Here is an 18,663-nt window from a genome sequence, read left to right on the forward strand (position 1 = left end):
TTTATTTACTTTTTTGCTCTTTTGCACACCAGTATTTCTACTAGCTCATCATCACCTGCACATCTATCACTCCAGTGTTAATTTGCTAAATTGTAATTACTTCGCTACTATGGCCTATTTATTGCCTTACCTCCTCACGCCATTTGCACACACTGCATATAGACTTTTTCTATTGTGTTATTGACTGTAAGTTTGTTTATTCCATGTGTAACTCTGTTTTGTTGTTTGTGTCGCACTGCTTTGCTTTATCTTGACCAGATCGCAGTTGTAAATGAGAACTTGTTCTCAACTAGCTTACCTGGTTAAATAAAGGTGAAATAAAAAATAAAAAATGTAGTCAAGTGTCCGTGGCTTGCTATGTAAAGCAGGCAGACAGATATCGAGGTATTCAGTTACTGTTTGATTGAACTTTAGACTGGGCAAAACGAGGGACCTAAGTGACTTTGAGCGTGGAATGATCATCCGTGCCAGGCGGGCCGGTTCCTGTATCTCACAAACAGCCGGCACCCTGGGCTTTTCACGCACCACAGTGTCTATGGTTTACAGAGAATGGAGCGAGAAACACAAAACATCCAGTCAGCGGAAGTCCTGTGGGTGAAAACAGCTCATTGATGAGAGAGGTCAAAGGAGAATGGCAAGAATCATACAAGTTAACAGGCGGGCCACCAACAGCAAAATCACGGCGCAGTACGTCAGTGGTGTGCAGAATGGCATCTCGGAACGCACAACTCATCGGCCCTTGTAATGGAAGGGCTATTGTGGCAGACAACCACACCGGGTTCCAATCCTATCAGCTAAAAACAAGAAGAAGGTGCTCCACTGGGAACGCTATCACCAACACTAGACATTTGAGAAGTGGGAAAATATTGTCTGGTCCGACAAAACCCGGTTCCTGTTGCGTCATGCTGATGGCAGAGCCAGGATTTGGCGTAAGCAGTATGAGTCCATGGCCTCATCCTGCCTGGTGTCAACGGTACAGGCTGGTGGTGTAATGGTGTTGGGAATGTTTTCCTGGCACACGTTAGGTCCCTTGATGCCAATTGGTACTTGATGGGTGTACCTAATAAACTGAATTTCAGGCCTGGAGAGGAAAACGAAATACTTGGAATGATACACAATCTAGTAGACTACAGTTTCTCTTATCAGTTACCATTTTTTATGTTTTTCAGTAGCCAGAAGGTTGAGATTTATGTTCTGGACAGCTGGATTTTATTTTCAGACATGAGGTCTGGTACAATGATCTGTGTGGTATCAAACTGTTTCGATACAAACTTCTCAGGTGGTTGCTACACATTATTGGTGAATGGGAATTTGAGTATAAAATATAAAGTGATTTGAGTTTGAGAAGTGTTCATTATTACGGTCAGCGGTATACAGAAGTATAATGTCTCCCTTTGCTTGAGGGTCTGCATTATTTTGTTATGCTTACTAGCATTTAGCAAATGCAATAATATTGGGGACTACCTGTCCCTTGCTGGAATCGAACCCACAACCTTTGGCACACTAAAAACTGTACCAAAAGCCCAGAGGATTGGTTTCATAGAGCTGTACTGCGCCAACTTAATCATCTGGTCATTATTACACAAACAACAGGAGAACAGGCACTCTTTGTCTTCTCTGGCTTATTGGGGAGCTTTTCACAACTGGACAGGTCCATTGTGACTGAGGAACAGATTCAAGTAAACCTACCACAGTGAAGTATTATGCAGTATCTTTGATTAGCATGTAGGTATTATGTCTTACACTGAAAACTGGAGTCATATATCAGTGAGGGCTTTAATCTTTTAGGTTGGATTTGGCTTTGCTACTGTTTTTTAAATGTATTTTTAAGAAGAAAAGTATGTGGTTCTTATTGTGTGAACCGATTATGTTCTATACAGCAAGATTGAATCAGACTGAAAGTTGAGGTTTTGAGTGAAATATTTATTTTCTCTGTGTATGGACGACATGACTTGAATTTCAACCATTTCAAGCTGATAAAAGAACAGCAGAGCGGGAGAGATATTTTCCACCTCAGATTCTCTTTCTCACTCGCTCTCTCTCTTCGTCTCCCCTGTTGTGAAGTCTCCAATGGCGAGAAGCCCGGAGGGGGGTTGGAAGGAGTGAGCAATCAATCAAGTTTCTTTTTGCACCCTGGCAGGGAGGGACTAACACTTCCCTTCAAACCAATCAGCATACAGGCCTGGATGAGACCATAGCACCACAGCTAAAAGGCTCTCACATAAAGAGAACGGCCTTTCTCTTTGTCTCTGGCCAGAGTAGAGCCTCCTTTCTCTGCTATTGACTGGTGGCAGATGCTGAAGGTAATGCTGTCATGTTGGGTATCCCTGTTTGAGCTGGTCGGGAACAGGCTATTTGATGTGATTGGTTGGAGCTTCTCAGCTTGTTGGCTTGTTGGTTTGATTCCTGCATGAGACACATCAACTGTACATATGAGTGAACTGTCAGTGGCTTTGGATAAAACGTGTCTGCTAAATGACAATATTATGATGTTATCTGTTGATCCGTGTGTTCTTCAGCTTAGCCTACAGTAGCTGGGAGCCAGCAGACTCCATATAAACAAAGTGCTGTGTCCCCAGTGTCTAGTGACGTCACAGTGTCCAATGATGATCCCATTTTGTAACCGTCTTTATTTTGTATGGGGATGAAAAAGTGATAGATTCAACTTTGATGCACATTCAATAAAAACGGTTGGTTACCGACACACCAGTGCTCGGACGAAGGCTCTATCTGCAATAACTCATTCTGTATCAACCTATTTTATATTCTGTGGACTGAGCAACTCCTGTGCGGGTCATTAAACATGTAAACTCCTGGATGAAGTGGCAGCCATGGAAATGGAAGTAGCTTATCTCCAGGGCACCAGCACCTCTTAACTTGATAATATTATTATTTTTCTTTATGATGTCACTTCTCTGATCATAGCCATGTCTAAAATGGCACCCTATTCCCTAAGTTACTACAAAAGTAATGCACTATACTGTATAGGGAAGAGAGCACCATTCACCCCATTTCTCCTAGTGGGTGGATTGAAGTCAAAGCCACTGCCCATGCACCTGATCCCCTACACCTGATTTTACAAACCACATTGGCCCCTCACCTCTAAGCTATCACCTTTAATCCCTCAACTTTAACCCCTGACCCAGGCCAGACATGCAGTACGGCTGGAGTAACGGCTTTTCGCAGGTGTGTTAACAGCCCCTAGCTACATCTGACCTCTGACCCTGCTGCATGTTATCAGGGACCTCTATACCTCCTCCTCCTTTTCCTGTGGACTGAAGTGAAATTGGTCTGTCTGTCCTCTATATCCTGTTGGGTTGTAATAGGCTATGAGAGGGAATGGTCATTCGCTAGCAACGTTAGCTACATATTAAATGAAACATTACATGTAAATATTTCCTGTGTTTCAGGATTTCATACAAAGGGACCCTTGCTGATTTGCCAGGACGCCGTCAGACTCCTCTCTAAAGGTAAGACAGAGGGACAATTTTGTCATGGTTGTAGCCTATTTAAATCAATGTAAGTATATGTATCTTAATGTAATCTATTGAAAGAAGAGTTGGGCATGAGAATGTAATATTAATATATGTATTATTAGGTATTGTATATCTGCTGTTTTTCACTCACATGTACAGTGACAAGAAAAAGTATGTGAACCCTTTGGAATGACCTGGATTTCTGCATAAACTGGTTATAAAATGTGATCTAATCTACATCTAAGTCACAACAATAGACAAACACGGTCTGCTTAAACTAATAACACACAAACAATTATGTTTTTATGTCGTTATTGAACAGCGTGTAAACATTCACAGTGCAGGGTGCAAAAAGTATGTGAACTCTTGGATTTAATAACTGGTTGATATTCACAGTGCAGCAATAACCTCAACCAAACGTTTTCTGTAGTTGTAGATCAGACCTGCACAACAGTCAGGAGGAATTTTGGACCATCTTTACAAAACTGTTTCAGTTCAGAAATATTCTTAGGATGTCTGGTGTCTCTGTGATTCCCCTCCAACGTCTCTGTCTTTCCCCTCCAACGTCTGTCGTATCCCTCCATCGTCTCTGTGGTTCCCCTCCAACGTCTCTGTGGTTCCCCTCCAACTTCTCTGTCGTTCCCCTCCAACGTCTCTGTCGTTCCCCTCCAACGTCTCTGTCTTTCCCCTCCAACGTCTCCCCTCCAACGTCTCTGTCGTTCCCCTGCTCCGTCTCTGTCGTTCCCCTCTTCCGTCACTCTGTCGTTCCCCTCCAACGTCTCTGTGGTTCCCCTCCAACGTCTCTGTGGTTCCCCTCCTCCGTCACTGTCGTTCCCCGCCTCCGTCACACTGCCGTTCCCCTCCTCTGTCACTGTTGTTCCCCTCCTCCGTCACTGTCGTTCCCCTCCTCCGTCTCTGTCGTTCCCCTCCTCTGTCATTCCCCTCCTCTGTCTCTGTCATTCCCCTCCTCTGTCATTCCCCTCACTCTGTCGTTCCCCTCCATCACTCTGCCGTTCCCCTCCTCCGTCACTGTTGTTCCCCTCCTCCGTCACTGTCGTTCCCCTCCTCCGTCACACTGCAGTTCCCCTCCTCTGTCACTGTTGTTCCCCTCCTCCGTCACTGTCGTTCCCCTCCTCCGTCTCTGTCGTTCCCCTCCTCTGTCATTCCCCTCCTCCGTCTCTGTCATTCCCCTCCTCTGTCGTTCCCCTCACTCTGTCGTTCCCCTCCAACGTCTCTGTCGTTCCCCTCCTCCGTCTCTGTCGTTCCCCTCCAACGTCTCTGTCGTTCCCCTCCTCCGTAACTCTGTCGTTCCCCTCTTCCGTCACTCTGTCGTTCCCCTCCAACGTCTCTGTCGTTCCCCTCCTCCGTCTCTGTCGTTCCCCTCCAACGTCTCTGTCGTTCCCCTCCTCCGTCACTCTGTCGTTTCCCTCCTCCGTCTCTGTCGTTCCCCTCCAACGTCTCAGTCGTTCCCCTCCAACATCTCTGTCGTTCCCCTCTTCCGTCTCTGTCGTTCCCCTCCTCCGTCTCTGTCGTTCCCCTCCTCCGTCTCTGTCGTTCCTCTCCAACGTCTCTGTCGTTCCCCTCTTACGTCTCTGTCGTTCCCCTCCTCCGTCACTCTGTCGTTCCCCTCCTCCGTCTCTGTCCTTCCCCTCCTCCGTCCCTCTGTCGTTCCCCTCTTCCGTCACTCTGTCGTTCCCCTCCTCCGTCACTCTGTCGTTCCCCTCCTCCGTCACTCTGTCGTTCGCCTCCTCCGTCATTCTGTCGTTCCCCTCCTCCGTCATTCTGTCGTTCCCTCCTCCGTCACTCTGTCGTTCCCCTCCTCCGTCACTCTGTCGTTCCCCTCCTCCGTCACTCTGTCGTTCCCCTCTTCCGTCACTCTGTCGTTCCCCTCTAACGTCTCTGTCGTTCCCCTCTTCCGTCTCTGTCGTTCCCCTCTTCCATCACTCTGTCGTTTCCCCTCCTCCGTCACTCTGTCGTTTCCCCTCCGTCCTCTGTCGTTCCCCTCCGTCACTCTGTCGTTCCCCTCTTCCGTCACTCTGTCGTTCCCCTCCTCCGTCACTCTGTCGTTCCCTCCTCCGTCACTCTGTCGTTCCCCTCCTCCGTCACTCTGTCTTTCCCCTCCTCCGTCACTCTGTCGTTCCCCTCCTCCGTCATTCTGTCGTTCCCCTCCTCTGTCTCTCTGTCTTCCCCTCTTCCGTCACTCTGTCGTTCCCCTCCAACGTCTCTGTCGTTCCCCTCTTCCATCACTCTGTCGTTCCCCTCCAACGTCTCTGTCGTTCCCCTCTTCCGTCACTCTGTCGTTCCCCTCCTCCGTCACTCTGTCGTTCCCCTCCAACGTCTCTGTCGTTCCCCTCTTCCGTCACTCTGTTCCTTCCTCCAACCCTCTCGTTTCCCCTCCCTCTGTCGTTCCCCTCCAACGTCTCTGTCGTTCCCTCCTCCGTCTCTGTCGTTCCCCTCCAACGTCTCTGTCTTCCCCTTCCGTCACTCTGTCTTCCCCTCTGTCACTCTGTCTTCCCCTCTTCCGTCACTCTGTCGTTCCCCTCCAACGTCTCTGTCGTTCCCCTCTTCCGTCACTCTGTCGTTCCCCTCCAACGTCTCTGTCGTTCCCCTCCTCCGTCACTCTGTCGTTCCCCTCCTCCGTCTCTGTCGTTCCCCTCTTCCGTCACTCTGTCGTTCCCCTCCAACGTCTCTGTCGTTCCCCTCCTCCGTCTCTGTCGTTCCCCTCTTCCGTCACTCTGTCGTTCCCCTCCTCCGTCACTCTGTCGTTCCCCTCCTCCGTCTCTGTCGTTCCCCTCCTCCGTCACTCTGTCGTTCCCCTCCTCCGTCACTCTGTCGTTCCCCTCCTCCGTCACTCTGTCGTTCCCCTCCTCCGTCACTCTGTCTGTCGTCTCTCTGTCGCTCCCTCCAACTCTGTCGTTCCCTCCTCCGTCACTCTGTCGTTCCCCCTCTTTCCCCTCCTCCCCAACTCTCTGTCGTTCCCCTCTTCCATCACTCTGTCGTTCCCCTCCAACGTCTCTGTCGTTCCCCTCTTCCGTCACTCTGTGTTCCCCTCTTCCGTCACTCTGTCGTTCCCCTCCAACGTCTCTGTCGTTCCCCTCTTCCGTCACTCTGTCGTTCCCCTCCAACGTCTCTGTCGTTCCCCTCCAACGTCTCTGTCGTTCCCCTCCAACGTCTCTGTCGTTCCCCTCCAACGTCTCTGTCGTTCCCCTCCAACGTCTCTGTCGTTCCCCTCCAACGTCTCTGTCGTTCCCCTCCAACGTCTCTGTCGTTCCCCTCCTCCGTCTCTGTCGTTCCCCTCCAACGTCACTCTGTCGTTCCTCTTCCGTCACTCTGTCGTTCCCCTCCTCCGTCACTCTGTCTTTCCCCTCCAACGCCTCTGTCGTTCCCCTCTTCCGTCACTCTGTCGTTCCCCTCCAACGTCTCTGTCGTTCCCCTCCAACGTCTCTGTCGTTCCCCTCCAACGTCTCTGTCGTTCCCCTCCTCCGTCTCTGTCGTTCCCCTCCAACGTCTCTGTCTTTCCCCTCCAACGTCTCTGTCGTTCCCCTCCTCCGTCACTCTGTCATTCCCCTCCTCCGTCTCTGTCGTTTCCCCTCTTCCTCCGTTCCCCTCCTCCGTCTCCTCCCCTTCCGTCACTCTGTCGTTCCCCTCCAACGTCTCTGTCGTTCCCCTCTTCCGTCACTCTGTCGTTCCCCTCTTCCGTCACTCTGTCGTTCCCCTCCTCCCCTCCTCTCCTCCGTCATTCTCGTTCCCCTCCTCGTCTCTGTCGTTTCCCCTCCGTCACTCTGTCGTTTCCCCTCCTCCGTCTCTCGTCGTCTTCCCCTCCTCCGTCTCTGTCTTCCCCTCCTCCGTCTCTGTCGTTTCCCCTCTTCCCCTCCTCCGTCCTCTGTCGTTCCCCTCTTCCGTCACTCTGTCGTTCCCCTCCAACGTCTCTGTCGTTCCCCTCTTCCGTCACTCTGTCGTTCCCCTCCCGTCTCTGTCGTTCCCCTTCCAACGTCTCTGTCGTTCCCCTCCTCCACTCTGTCGTTCCCCTCCAACGTCTCTGTCGTTCCCCTCTTCCGTCACTCTGTCGTTCCCCTCCAACCTCTGTCTTCCCCTCCAACGTCTCTGTCGTTTCCTCCTCCGTCACTCTGTCGCTCGTCTCTGGCCTCCTCCGTCACTCTGTCGTTCCCCTCCTCCGTCACTCTGTCGTTCCCCTCTTCCGTCACTCTGTCGTTCCCCTCCTCCGTCCTCTGTCGTTCCCCTCCTCCAACGTCTCTGTCGTTCCCTCTCGTTCCGTCACTCTGTCGTTCCCCTCCAACGCACTCTGTCGTTCCCCTCTTCCGTCACTCTGTCGTTCCCCTCCAACGTCTCTGTCGTTCCCTCCTCCTCACTCCAACTCTCTGTCGTTCCCCTCCTCCGTCACTCTGTCGTTCCCCTCCTCCGTCGTCTCTGTCGTTCCCCCTCCGTCACTCTGTCGTTCCCCTCCAACGCCTCTGTCGTTCCCCTCTTCCAACACTCTGTCGTTTCCCCTCTTCCGTCACTCTGTCGTTCCCCTCCTCCGTCTTCCGTCTCTGTCGTTCCCCTCCTCCGTCACTCTGTCGTTCCCCCCTCCAACGTCGTTCTCCAACGTCTCGTTCCCCCCTCCGTCACTCTGTCGTTCCCCTCTCAACGTCTCTGTCGTTCCCCCCTCTTCCGTTCTCCTCTGTCGTTCCCCTCTCCTCCGTTCCCCTCCCGTCGTTCCCCTCTGTCGTTCCCCTCCAACGTCTCTGTCGTTCCCCTCTTCCGTCACTCTGTCGTTCCCCTCCTCCGTCACTCTGTCGTTCCCCTCCTCCGTCACTCTGTCGTTCCAACGCCTCCGTTCTCCTCGTCCTCTGTCGTTCCCCTCCCCGTCACTCTGTCGTTCCCCTCCTCAACGTCTCTGTCGTTCCCCTCCAACGTCTCTGTCGTTCCCCTCTTCCGTCACTCTGTCGTTCCCCCCTCCAACGTTCCCCTCTCTGTCGTTCCCCTCTTCCGTCACTCTGTCGTTTCCCCTCCAACGTCTCTGTCGTTCCCCTCTGTCGTTCCCCTCCAACGTCACTCTGTCGTTCCCCTCCTCCGTCACTCTGTCGTTCCCCTCTTCCGTCTCTGTCGTTCTCCAACGTCTCTGTCGTTCCCTCTCCTCCGTTCCCCTCACTCTGTCGTTCCCCTCTTCCGTCACTCTGTCGTTCCCCTCCTCCGTCACTCTGTCGTTCCCCTCCAACGTCTCTGTCGTTCCCCTCTTCCGTCACTCTCTCGTTCCCCTCAACGTCTCTGTCGTTCCCCTCCAACGTCTCTGTCGTTCCCCTTCACTCTGTCGTCCTCCTCCGTCACTCTGTCGTTCCCCTCCTCCTCCGTCCCTCTGTCTGTTCCCCTCCAACGTCTCTGTCGTTCCCCTCCTCCTCTCTGTCCCCTCTCTGTCGTTCCCCTCCAACGTTCCCCTCGTCTCTCTCCGTCTCTCTGTCGTTCCCCTCCTCCGTCACTCTGTCGTTCCCCTCCTCTCCTCTCGTCGTTCCCCTCCAACGTCTCTGTCGTTCCTCCTCCTCCGTCACTCTGTCGTTCCCCTCCTCCGTCACTCTGTCGTTCCCCTCCTCCGTCACTCTGTCGTTCCCCTCCAACGTCTCTGTCGTTTCCGTCACTCCGTTCTCCTCCGTTCTCTGTCGTTCCCCTCCTCCGTCTCTGTCGTTCCCCTCTTCCGTCACTCTGTCGTTCCCCTCTTCCTCTGTCGTTCCCCTCCGTCTCTGTCTTTCCCCTCTTCCGTCTCTGTCGTTCCCCTCCAACGTCACTCTGTCGTTCCGTCTCTCCTCCGTCTCTGTCGTTCCCCTCCTCCGTCTCTGTCGTTTTCCCCTCCGTCTCGTCTCTGTCGTTCCCCTCCTCCGTCTCTCTGTCTTTCCCCTCTTCCGTCCTCTGTCGTTCCCCTCCAACGTCTCTGTCGTTCCCCTCCTCCGTCCACTCTGTCGTTCCCCTCCAACGTCTCTGTCGTTCCCCCCTCCTCCGTCCTCTGTCGTTCCCCTCCTCCGTCTCTGTCGTCTCTCCGCCACTCTGTCGTTCCCCTCCTCCGTCTCTGTCGTTCCCCTCTTCCGTCACTCTGTCGTTCCCCTCCTCCGTCTCTGTCGTCTCTTCCCCTCTTCCGTCACTCTGTCGTTCCCCTCTCAACGTCTCTGTCGTTCCCCTCCTTCCGTCACTCTGTCGTTCCCTCTCCCGTCTCTGTCGTTCCCCTTCCGTCACTCTGTCGTTCCCCTCCTCTCGTCGTTCTGTCGTTCCCCTCCTCCGTCTCTGTCGTTCCCCTCTCTCCGTCCCCTCTTCCGTCACTCTGTCGTTCCCCTCCAACGTCTCTGTCGTTCCCCTCCTCCGTCACTCTGTCGTCTCCCCTCCTCCGTCTCTGTCGTTCCCCTCCAACCCTCTCGTTCCCCTCTTCCGTCACTCTGTCGTTCCCCTCCAACGTCTCTGTCGTTCCCCTCCAACGTCACTCTGTCGTTCCCCTCCAACGTCTCTGTCGTTCCCCTCTTCCGTCACTCTGTCGTTCCCCTCCAACGTCTCTGTCGTTCCCCTCTTCCGTCACTCTGTCGTTCCCCTCCAACGTCTCTGTCGTTCCCCCCTCCGTCACTCGTCGTTTCCCCTCTGTCGTTCCCTCCTCCAACGTCTCTGTCGTTCCCCTCCAACGTCTCTGTCCCTCTGTCGTTCCCCTCCTCCGTCACTCTGTCGTTCCCCTCCTCAACGTCACTCTGTCCCTTCCCCTCAACTCTCTGTCGTTCCCCCCTCCGTCACTCTGTCGTTCCCCTCCTCCGTCTCTGTCGTTCCCCTCTTCCGTCACTCTGTCGTTCCCCTCCAACGTCTCTGTCGTTCCCCTCTTCCGTCACTCTGTCGTTCCCCTCCAACGTCTCTGTCGTTCCCCTCCAACGTCTCTGTCGTTCCCCTCCAACGTCTCTGTCGTTCCCCTCTTCCGTCACTCTGTCGTTCCCCTCCTCCGTCACTCTGTCGTTCCCCTCCAACGTCTCTGTCGTTCCCCTCCCTCCGTTCCCCTCCCTCTGTCTTTCCCCTCTTCCGTCACTCTGTCGTTCCCCTCCTCTCTGTCGTTCCCCTCTGTCGTCTCTTTCCCCTCTTCCGTCACTCTGTCGTTCCCCTCCAACGTCTCTGTCGTTCCCCTCCTCCGTCACTCTCCCTCTGTCGTTCCCCTCCCGTCTCTGTCGTTCCCCTCTTCCGTCACTCTGTCGTTCCCCTCTTCCGTCTCTGTCGTTCCCCTCCTCTGTCGTTCCCCCCTCCCGTCACTCTGTCGTTTTCCCCTCCTCCGTCACTCTGTCGTTCCCCTCCTCCGTCGTCTCTGTCGTTCCCCTCTTCCGTCACTCTGTCGTTCCCCTCCAACGTCTCTGTCGTTCCCCTCTTCCTCCTGTTCCCCTCTTTCCTCCTCCCGTCTCTGTCGTTCCCCTCCTCCGTCACTCTGTCGTTCCCCTCTCCGTCACTCTGTCGTTTCCCCTCTTCTCTCAACGTCTCTGTCGTTCCCCTCTTCCGTCACTCTGTCGTTCCCCTCCAACGTCTCTGTCGTTCCCCTCTTCCGTCTCTGTCGTTCCCCTCCCGTCTCTGTCGTTCCCCTCTCCGTCTCTGTCGTTCCCCTCCCGTCTCTCGTTCGCCTCTGTCGTTCCCCTCTTCCGTCACTCTGTCGTTCCCCTCTTCCCCTCCAACGTCTCTGTCTTTTCCCCTCCCGCTCTCTGTCGTTCCCCCCTTCCAACGTCACTCTGTCGTTCCCCTCCAACGTCCTCTGTCGTTCCCCTCCTCCGTCACTCTGTCGTTCCCCTCCTCCGTCCCCTCTGTCGTTCCCCTCCTCCGTCACTCTGTCGTTTCCCCTCCAACGTCTCTCTGTCCCCTCTTCCGTCACTCTGTCGTTCCCCTCCAACGTCTCTGTCGTTCCCCTCCAACGTCTCTGTCGTTCCCCTCCCGTCTCTGTCGTTCTGTCGTCGTTCCCCTCCAACGTCTCTGTCGTTCCCTCCAACCTCTGTCGTTCCCCTCTTCCGTCACTCTGTCGTTCCCCTCCTCCGTCTCTGTCGTTCCCCTCCTCCGTCTCTGTCGTTCCCCTCCTCCGTCACTCTGTCGTTCCCTCTCTCAACGTCTCTGTCGTTTCCCCTCTCCGTCACTCCCTCCTCCGTCACTCTGTCGTTTCCCCTCCAACGTCTCTGTCGTTCCCCTCTTCCGTCACTCTGTCGTTCCCCTCCGTCCTCTGTCGTTCCCCTCTCCGTCACTCTGTCGTTCCCCTCCTCCGTCTCTGTCGTTCCCCTCTTCCGTCACTCTGTCGTTCCCCCTCCCGTCGTCTCTGTCCCCTCCTCCTCCTCCGTCTCTGTCGTTTCCCCTCCTCCGTCTCTGTCGTTCCCCTCCTCCGTCACTCTGTCGTTCCCCTCCTCCGTCCTCTGTCGTTCCCCTCTTCCGTCGTTTCCCCTCTGTCGTTCCCCTCCCTTCCGTCACTCTGTCGTTCCCCTCCAACGTCTCTGTCGTTCCCCTCCCTGTCGCCTCTGTCGTTTCCCCTCCCCTCTTCCGTCTCTGTCGTTCCCCTCCTCCGTCTCTGTCGTTCCCCTCCAACGTCTCTGTCGTTCCCCTCCTCCGTCACTCTGTCGTTCCCCTCTTCCGTCTCTGTCGTTCCCCCCTCCTCCGTCACTCTGTCGTTCCCCTCGTCTCTCCCCTCTCCTCCGTCACTCCTCCTCCAACGTCTCTGTCGTTCCCCTCTTCCGTCACTCTGTCGTTCCCCTCCTCCGTCACTCTGTCGTTCCCCTCCTCCGTCTCTGTCGTTCCCCTCCTCCGTCACTCTGTCGTTCCCCTCTTCCGTCACTCTGTCGTTCCCCTCCTCCGTCACTCTGTCGTTCCCCTCCAACGTCTCTTCCCCTCCTCCGTCCCTCTGTCGTCCCCTTCCCCTCCTCCGTCACTCTGTCGTTCCCCTCCAACGTCTCTGTCGTTCCCCTCTTCCGTCACTCTGTCGTTCCCCTCCTCCGTCACTCTGTCGTTCCCCTCTTCCGTCACTCTGTCGTTCCCCTTCCCCTCTCCGTCCTCTGTCGTTCCCCTCTTCCGTCACTCTCCCTCCTCCGTCACTCTGTCGTTCCCCTCCTCCATCACTCTCTGTCGTTCCCCCAACCTCTCTGTCGTTCCCCTCCTCTGTCACTCTCTTCCCCTCCCCTCCTCCGTCTCTGTCGTTCCTCCTCCTCTGTTTCCCCTCTTCCGTCACTCTGTCGTTTCCCTCCAACCCTCTGTCTTTCCTCCTTCCGTCACTCTGTCGTTCCCCTCCAACGTCTCTGTCGTTCCCCTCTTCCGTCACTCTGTCGTTCCCCTCCTCCGTCTCTGTCGTTTCCCCTCTTCCGTCTCTGTCGTTCCCCTCTTCCGTCACTCTGTCGTTCCCCTCCAACGTCTCCCCTCTCCGTCACTCTGTCGTTCCCCTCCCTCTCCCCTCTCTGTCTTCCAACGTCTCTGTCGTTCCCCTCCTCCGTCTCTGTCGTTCCCCTTCCCCTCTTCCGTCCTCTGTCGTTCCCCTCCCAACGTCTCTGTCGTTCCCCTCCTCCGTCTCTGTCGTTCCCCTCCAACGTCTCTGTCGTTCCTTCCCCCCTCCAACGTCTCTGTCGTTCCCCTCTTCCGTCACTCTGTCGTTCCCCTCCTCCGTCACTCTGTCTTTCCCCTCCAACGTCTCTGTCGTTCCCCTCTTTCGTCTCTGTCGTTCCCCTCCTCCGTCTCTGTCGTTCCCCTCCAACGTCTCTGTCGTTCCCCTCTTTCGTCTCTGTCGTTCCCCTCCTCCGTCACTCTGTTGTTCCCCTCCAACGTCTCTGTCGTTCCCCTCCTCCGTCACTCTGTCGTTCCCCTCTTCCGTCACTCTGTCGTTCCCCTCTTCCGTCTCTCTGTCGTTCCCCTCTTCCGTCTCTGTCGTTCCCCTCTCCGTCCCCTCCTCCGTCACTCTGTCGTTCCCCTCTTCCGTCACTCTGTCGTTCCCCTCCTCCGTCACTCTGTCGTTCCCCTCCAACGTCTCTGTCGTTCCCCCTCCGTCGTCTCTGTCGTTTCCCCTCCTCCGTCACTCTGTCGTTCCCCTCCAACGTCTCTGTCGTTCCCTCCTTCCGTCACTCTGTCGTTCCCTCCCAACGTCTCTGTCGTTCCCCTCTTCCGTCACTCTGTCGTTCCCCTCCAACGTCTCTGTCGTTCCCCTCCTCACTCTGTCACTCTCCCCTCCAACGTCTCTTCGTTTCCCCCTCCTCGTCTCTGTCGTCACTCTTCCCCCCCAACGTCTCTGTCGTTCCCCTCTTCCGTCACTCTGTCGTTCCCCTCCTCCGTCACTCTGTCGTTTTCCCCTCCAACGTCTCTGTCGTTTCCCCTCCTCCGTCACTCTGTCGTTCCCCTCTTCCGTCTCTGTCGTTCCCCTCCAACGTCTCTGTCGTTCCCCTCCTCCGTCTCTGTCGTTCCCCTCCTCCGTCTCTGTCGTTCCCCTCCAACGTCTCTGTCGTTCCCCTCTTCCGTCACTCCTCCCCCAACGTCTCTGTCGTTCCCCTCTTCCGTCTCTGTCGTTCCCCTCCTCCGTCTCTGTCGTTCCCCTCCTCCGTCTCTGTCGTTCCCCTCTTCCGTCACTCTGTCGTTCCCCTCTTCCATCACTCTGTCGTTCCCCTCCAACGTCTCTGTCGTTCCCCTCTTCCGTCACTCTGTCGTTCCCCTCTTCCGTCACTCTGTCGTTCCCCTCCTCCGTCACTCTGTCGTTCCCTCCTCCGTCTCTGTCGTTCCCCTCCTCCGTCACTCTGTCGTTCTTCCCCAACGTCTCTGTCGTTCCCCTCTCCGCCAACTCTCCGTTCCCCTCTTCCGTCACTCTGTCGTTCCCCTCCAACGTCTCTGTCGTTCCCCTCTTCCGTCACTCTGTCGTTCCCCTCCAACGTCTCTGTCGTTCCCCTCTTCCGTCACTCTGTCGTTCCCCTCTTCCGTCACTCTGTCGTTCCCCTCCTCCGTCACTCTGTCGTTCCCCTCCTCCGTCACTCTGTCGTTCCCCTCCTCCGTCTCTGTCGTTCCCCTCCTCCGTCACTCTGTCGTTCCCCTCCTCCAACGTCCTCTGTCGTTCCCCTCTTCCGTCACTCTGTCGTTCCCCTCCAACGTCTCTGTCGTTCCCCTCTTCCGTCACTCTGTCGTTCCCCTCCTCCGTCTCTGTCGTTCCCCTCCTCCGTCTCTGTCGTTCCTCCGTCACTCCCTCCCTCCGTCTCTGTCGTTCCCCTCCTCCGTCACTCTGTCGTTCCCCTCCAACGTCTCTGTCGTTCCCCTCTTCCGTCACTCTGTCGTTCCCCTCTTCCGTCTCTGTCGTTCCCCTCTTCCGTCTCTGTCGTTCCCCTCTTCCGTCTCTGTCGTTCCCCTCCTCCCCACTCTGTCGTTCTCCAACGTCTCCGTTCCCCTCTCCGTCACTCTGTCGTTCCCCTCCAACGTCTCTGTCGTTCCCCTCCTCCAACGTCTCTGTCGTTCCCCTCCTCCGTCACTCTGTCGTTTCCCCTCCTCCGTCTCTGTCGTTCCCCTCTTCCGTCCTCTGTCGTTCCTCCTCCGTCTCTGTCGTTTCCCCTCTTCCGTCACTCTGTCGTTCCCCTCCAACGTCTCTGTCGTTCCCCTCTTCCGTCACTCTGTCGTTCCCCTCCAACGTCTCTGTCCTCTCGTTCCCCTCCTCCGTCTCTGTCGTTCCCCTCCAACGTCTCTGTCGTTCCCCTCTTCCGTCACTCTGTCCCCCCTCCGTCACTCTGTCGTTTCCCCTCCAACGTCTCTGTCGTTCCCCTCCTCCGTCTCTGTCGTTCCCCTCCTCCGTCTCTGTCGTTTTCCCCTCCAACGTCTCTGTCGTTCCCCTCCTCCGTCACTCTGTCGTTCCCCTCTCCAACGTCTCTGTCGTTCCCCCCTCCAACGTCTCTGTCGTTTCCCCTCTTCCGTCTCTGTCGTTCCCCTCCTCCGTCTCTGTCGTTCCCCTCTCCGTCTCTGTCGTTCCCCTCCAACGTCTCTGTCGTTTCCCCTCTTCCGTCTCTGTCGTTCCCCCCTCCGTCAACGTTCCCCTCTCTGTCCCCTCCTCCCCTGTCGTTCCCCTCTTCCGTCACTCTGTCGTTCCCCTCCTTCCGTCCCTCTGTCGTTCCCCTCCTCCGTCTCTGTCGTTCCCCTCTTCCGTCTCTGTCGTTCCCCTCCTCCGTCTCTGTCGTTTCCCCTCTTCCGTCACTCTGTCGTTCCCTCCAACGTCTCTGTCGTTCCCCTCCCTCCAACGTCTCTGTCGTTCCCCTCTTCCGTCACTCTGTCGTTCCCCTCCAACGTCTCTGTCGTTTCCCCTCCCGTCTCTGTCGTTTCTCCTCTCCGTCCTCTGTCGTTCCCCTCCAACGTCTCTGTCGTTCCCCTCTTTCGTCTCTGTCGTTCCCCTCCTCCGTCACTCTGTTGTTCCCCTCCAACGTCTCTGTCGTTCCCCTCCTCCGTCTCTGTCGTTCCCCTCTTCCGTCACTCTGTCGTTCCCCTCCTCCGTCTCTGTCGTTCCCCTCTTCCTCACTCTGTCGTTCCCCTCCAACGTCTCTGTCGTTCCCCTCCATCGTCTCTGTCGTTCCCCTCTTCCGTCACTCTGTCGTTCCCCTCCAACGTCTCTGTCGTTCCCCTCCAACGTCTCTGTCGTTCCCCTCTTCCGTCACTCTGTCGTTCCCCTCCAACGTCTCTGTCGTTCCCCTCTTCCGTCACTCTGTCGTTCCCCTCCAACGTCTCTGTCGTTCCCCTCTTCCGTCACTCTGTCGTTCCCCTCCAACGTCTCTGTCGTTCCCCTCTTCCATCACTCTGTCGTTCCCCTCCAACTCTCGTCGTTTCCTCTCCTCAACGTCTCTGTCGTTCCCCTCCTCCGTCACTCTGTCGTTCCCCTCCAACGTCTCGTCGTTCCCCTCTGTCCGTCCCTCTTCCCCCCTCCCGTCACTCTGTCGTTCCCTCCTCCGTCTCTGTCGTTCCCCTCCAACGTCTCTGTCGTTCCCCTCTTCCGTCACTCTGTCGTTCCCCTCCAACGTCTCTGTCGTTCCCCTCCAACGTCTCTGTCGTTCCCCTCCTCCGTCTCTGTCGTTCCCCTCCTCCGTCTCTGTCGTTCCCCTCTTCCGTCACTCTGTCGTTCCCCTCCTCCGTCTCTGTCGTTCCCCTCCCGTCTCTGTCGTTCCCCTCTTCCGTCACTCTGTCGTTCCCCTCCAACTCTCTCGTCTCTGTCGTTCCCCTCCCTCTCTCTGTCGTTCCCTCCTCCAACGTCTCTGTCGTTCCCCTCCTCCCTCTGTCGTTCCCCTCCCGTCTCTGTCGTTCCCCTCTTCCGTCACTCTGTCGTTCCCCTCCAACGTCTCTGTCTTTTTCCCCTCCCCTCTGTCGTTCCCCTCAACGTCTCTGTCGTTCCCCTCCTCCGTCACTCTGTCGTTCCCCTCCAACGTCTCTGTCGTTCCCCTCTTCCGTCACTCTGTCGTTCCCCTCCAACGTCTCTGTCGTTCCCCTCCAACGTCTCTGTCGTTCCCCTCCTCCGTCTCTGTCGTTCCCCTCCTCCGTCTCTGTCGTTCCCCTCCAACGTCTCTGTCGTTCCCCTCCTCCGTCTCTGTCGTTCCCCTCACCGTCTCTGTCGTTCCCCTCTTCCGTCTCTGTCGTTCCCCTCCAACGTCTCGTCTCTGTCTGTTCCCCTCCTCAACGTCTCTGTCGTTCCCCTCCAACGTCTCTGTCGTTCCCCTCTTCCGTCACTCTGTCGTTCCCCTCCTCCGTCACTCTGTCGTTCCCCTCCTCCGTCTCTGTCGTTCCCCTCCTCCGTCACTCTGTCGTTCCCCTCTTCCGTCACTCTGTCGTTCCCCTCCTCCGTCACTCTGTCGTTCCCCTCCAACGTCTCTGTCGTTCCCCTCTTCCGTCACTCTGTCGTTCCCCTCCAACGTCTCTGTCGTTCCCCTCCTTCCGTCTCTGTCGTTCCCCTCCAACGTCTCTGTCGTTCCCCTCTTCCGTCACTCTGTCGTTCCCCTCCAACGTCTCTGTCGTTCCCCTCTTCCGTCACTCTGTCGTTCCCCTCCTCCGTCACTCTGTCGTTCCCCTCCAACGTCTCTGTCGTTCCCCCCCTCTTCCCCTCAACGTCTCTCTGTCGTTCCCCTTCCCCTCCCCGTCTCTGTCGTTCCCCTCCTCCGTCTCTGTCGTTCCCCTCCAACGTCTCTGTCGTTCCCCTCTTTCGTCTCTGTCGTTCCCCTCCTCCGTCACTCTGTTGTTCCCCTCCAACGTCTCTGTCGTTCCCCTCCTCCGTCTCTGTCGTTCCCCTCCAACGTCTCTGTTTCCCTCCTTCCTCCGTTCCCCTCCAACGTCACTCTGTCGTTCCCCTCTTCCGTCTCTGTCGTTCCCCTCCAACGTCTCTGTCGTTCCCCTCTTCCGTCACTCTGTCGTTCCCCTCTTCCGTCACTCTGTCGTTCCCCTCCTCCGTCTCTGTCGTTCCCCTCCTCCGTCTCTGTCGTTCCCCTCCTCCGTCTCTGTCGTTCCCCTCCTCCGTCACTCTGTCGTTCCCCTCCTCCGTCTCTGTCGTTCCCCTCTTCCGTCACTCTGTCGTTCCCCTCCAACGTCTCTGTCGTTCCCCTCTTCCGTCACTCTGTCGTTCCCCTCCAACGTCTCTGTCGTTCCCCTCTCCGTCTCTGTCGTTCCCCTCTTCCGTCTCTGTCGTTCCCCTCCTCCGTCACTCTGTCGTTCCCCTCCTTCCGTCTCTGTCGTTCCCCTCCTCGTCCCGTTCCCCTCTGTCACTCTGTCGTTCCCCTCCAACGTCCTCTCTGTCGTTCCCCTCCCCTCCTCCGTCTCTGTCGTTCCCCTCTTCCGTCTCTGTCGTTCCCCTCTTCCGTCTCTGTCGTTCCCCTCCTCCGTCTCTGTCGTTTCCCCTCTCCGTCACTCTGTCGTTCCCCTCCTCCCTCTGTCGTTCCCCTCCGTCTCTGTCGTTCCCCTCCTCCGTCTCTGTCGTTCCCCTCCAACGTCTCTGTCGTTCCCCTCCAACGTCTCTGTCGTTCCCCTCCCCTCCTCCAACGTCTCTGTCGTTTCCCCTCAACGTCTCTGTCGTTCCCCTCCTTCCGTCTCTGTCGTTCCCCTCTCCGTCTCTGTCGTTCCCCTCTCCGTCTCTGTCGTTCCCCTCCAACGTCTCTGTCGTTCCCCTCTTCCGTCACTCTGTCGTTCCCCTCCAACGTCTCTGTCGTTCCCCTCTTCCGTCACTCTGTCGTTCCCCTCC

The 18,663-nt window shown here is 56.3% G+C and overlaps 1 protein-coding gene across 1 annotated transcript in view; it reads left to right on the plus strand.

The window, feature by feature from the left end:
- Positions 1-18,663, plus strand: part of LOC115114029 (neurocan core protein-like) — a 138,533-nt gene that overhangs the window by 4,186 nt on the left and 115,684 nt on the right. The window contains exon 2 of the mRNA XM_065013666.1: positions 3,411-3,470. The gene's annotated coding sequence lies outside the window, so the exon portion shown is untranslated. The remainder of the gene's footprint in view (positions 1-3,410; positions 3,471-18,663) is intronic.

This window comes from Oncorhynchus nerka, linkage group LG9b, assembly GCF_034236695.1.
Source record: "Oncorhynchus nerka isolate Pitt River linkage group LG9b, Oner_Uvic_2.0, whole genome shotgun sequence".
In the NCBI taxonomy this organism is placed as follows: domain Eukaryota; kingdom Metazoa; phylum Chordata; class Actinopteri; order Salmoniformes; family Salmonidae; genus Oncorhynchus; species Oncorhynchus nerka.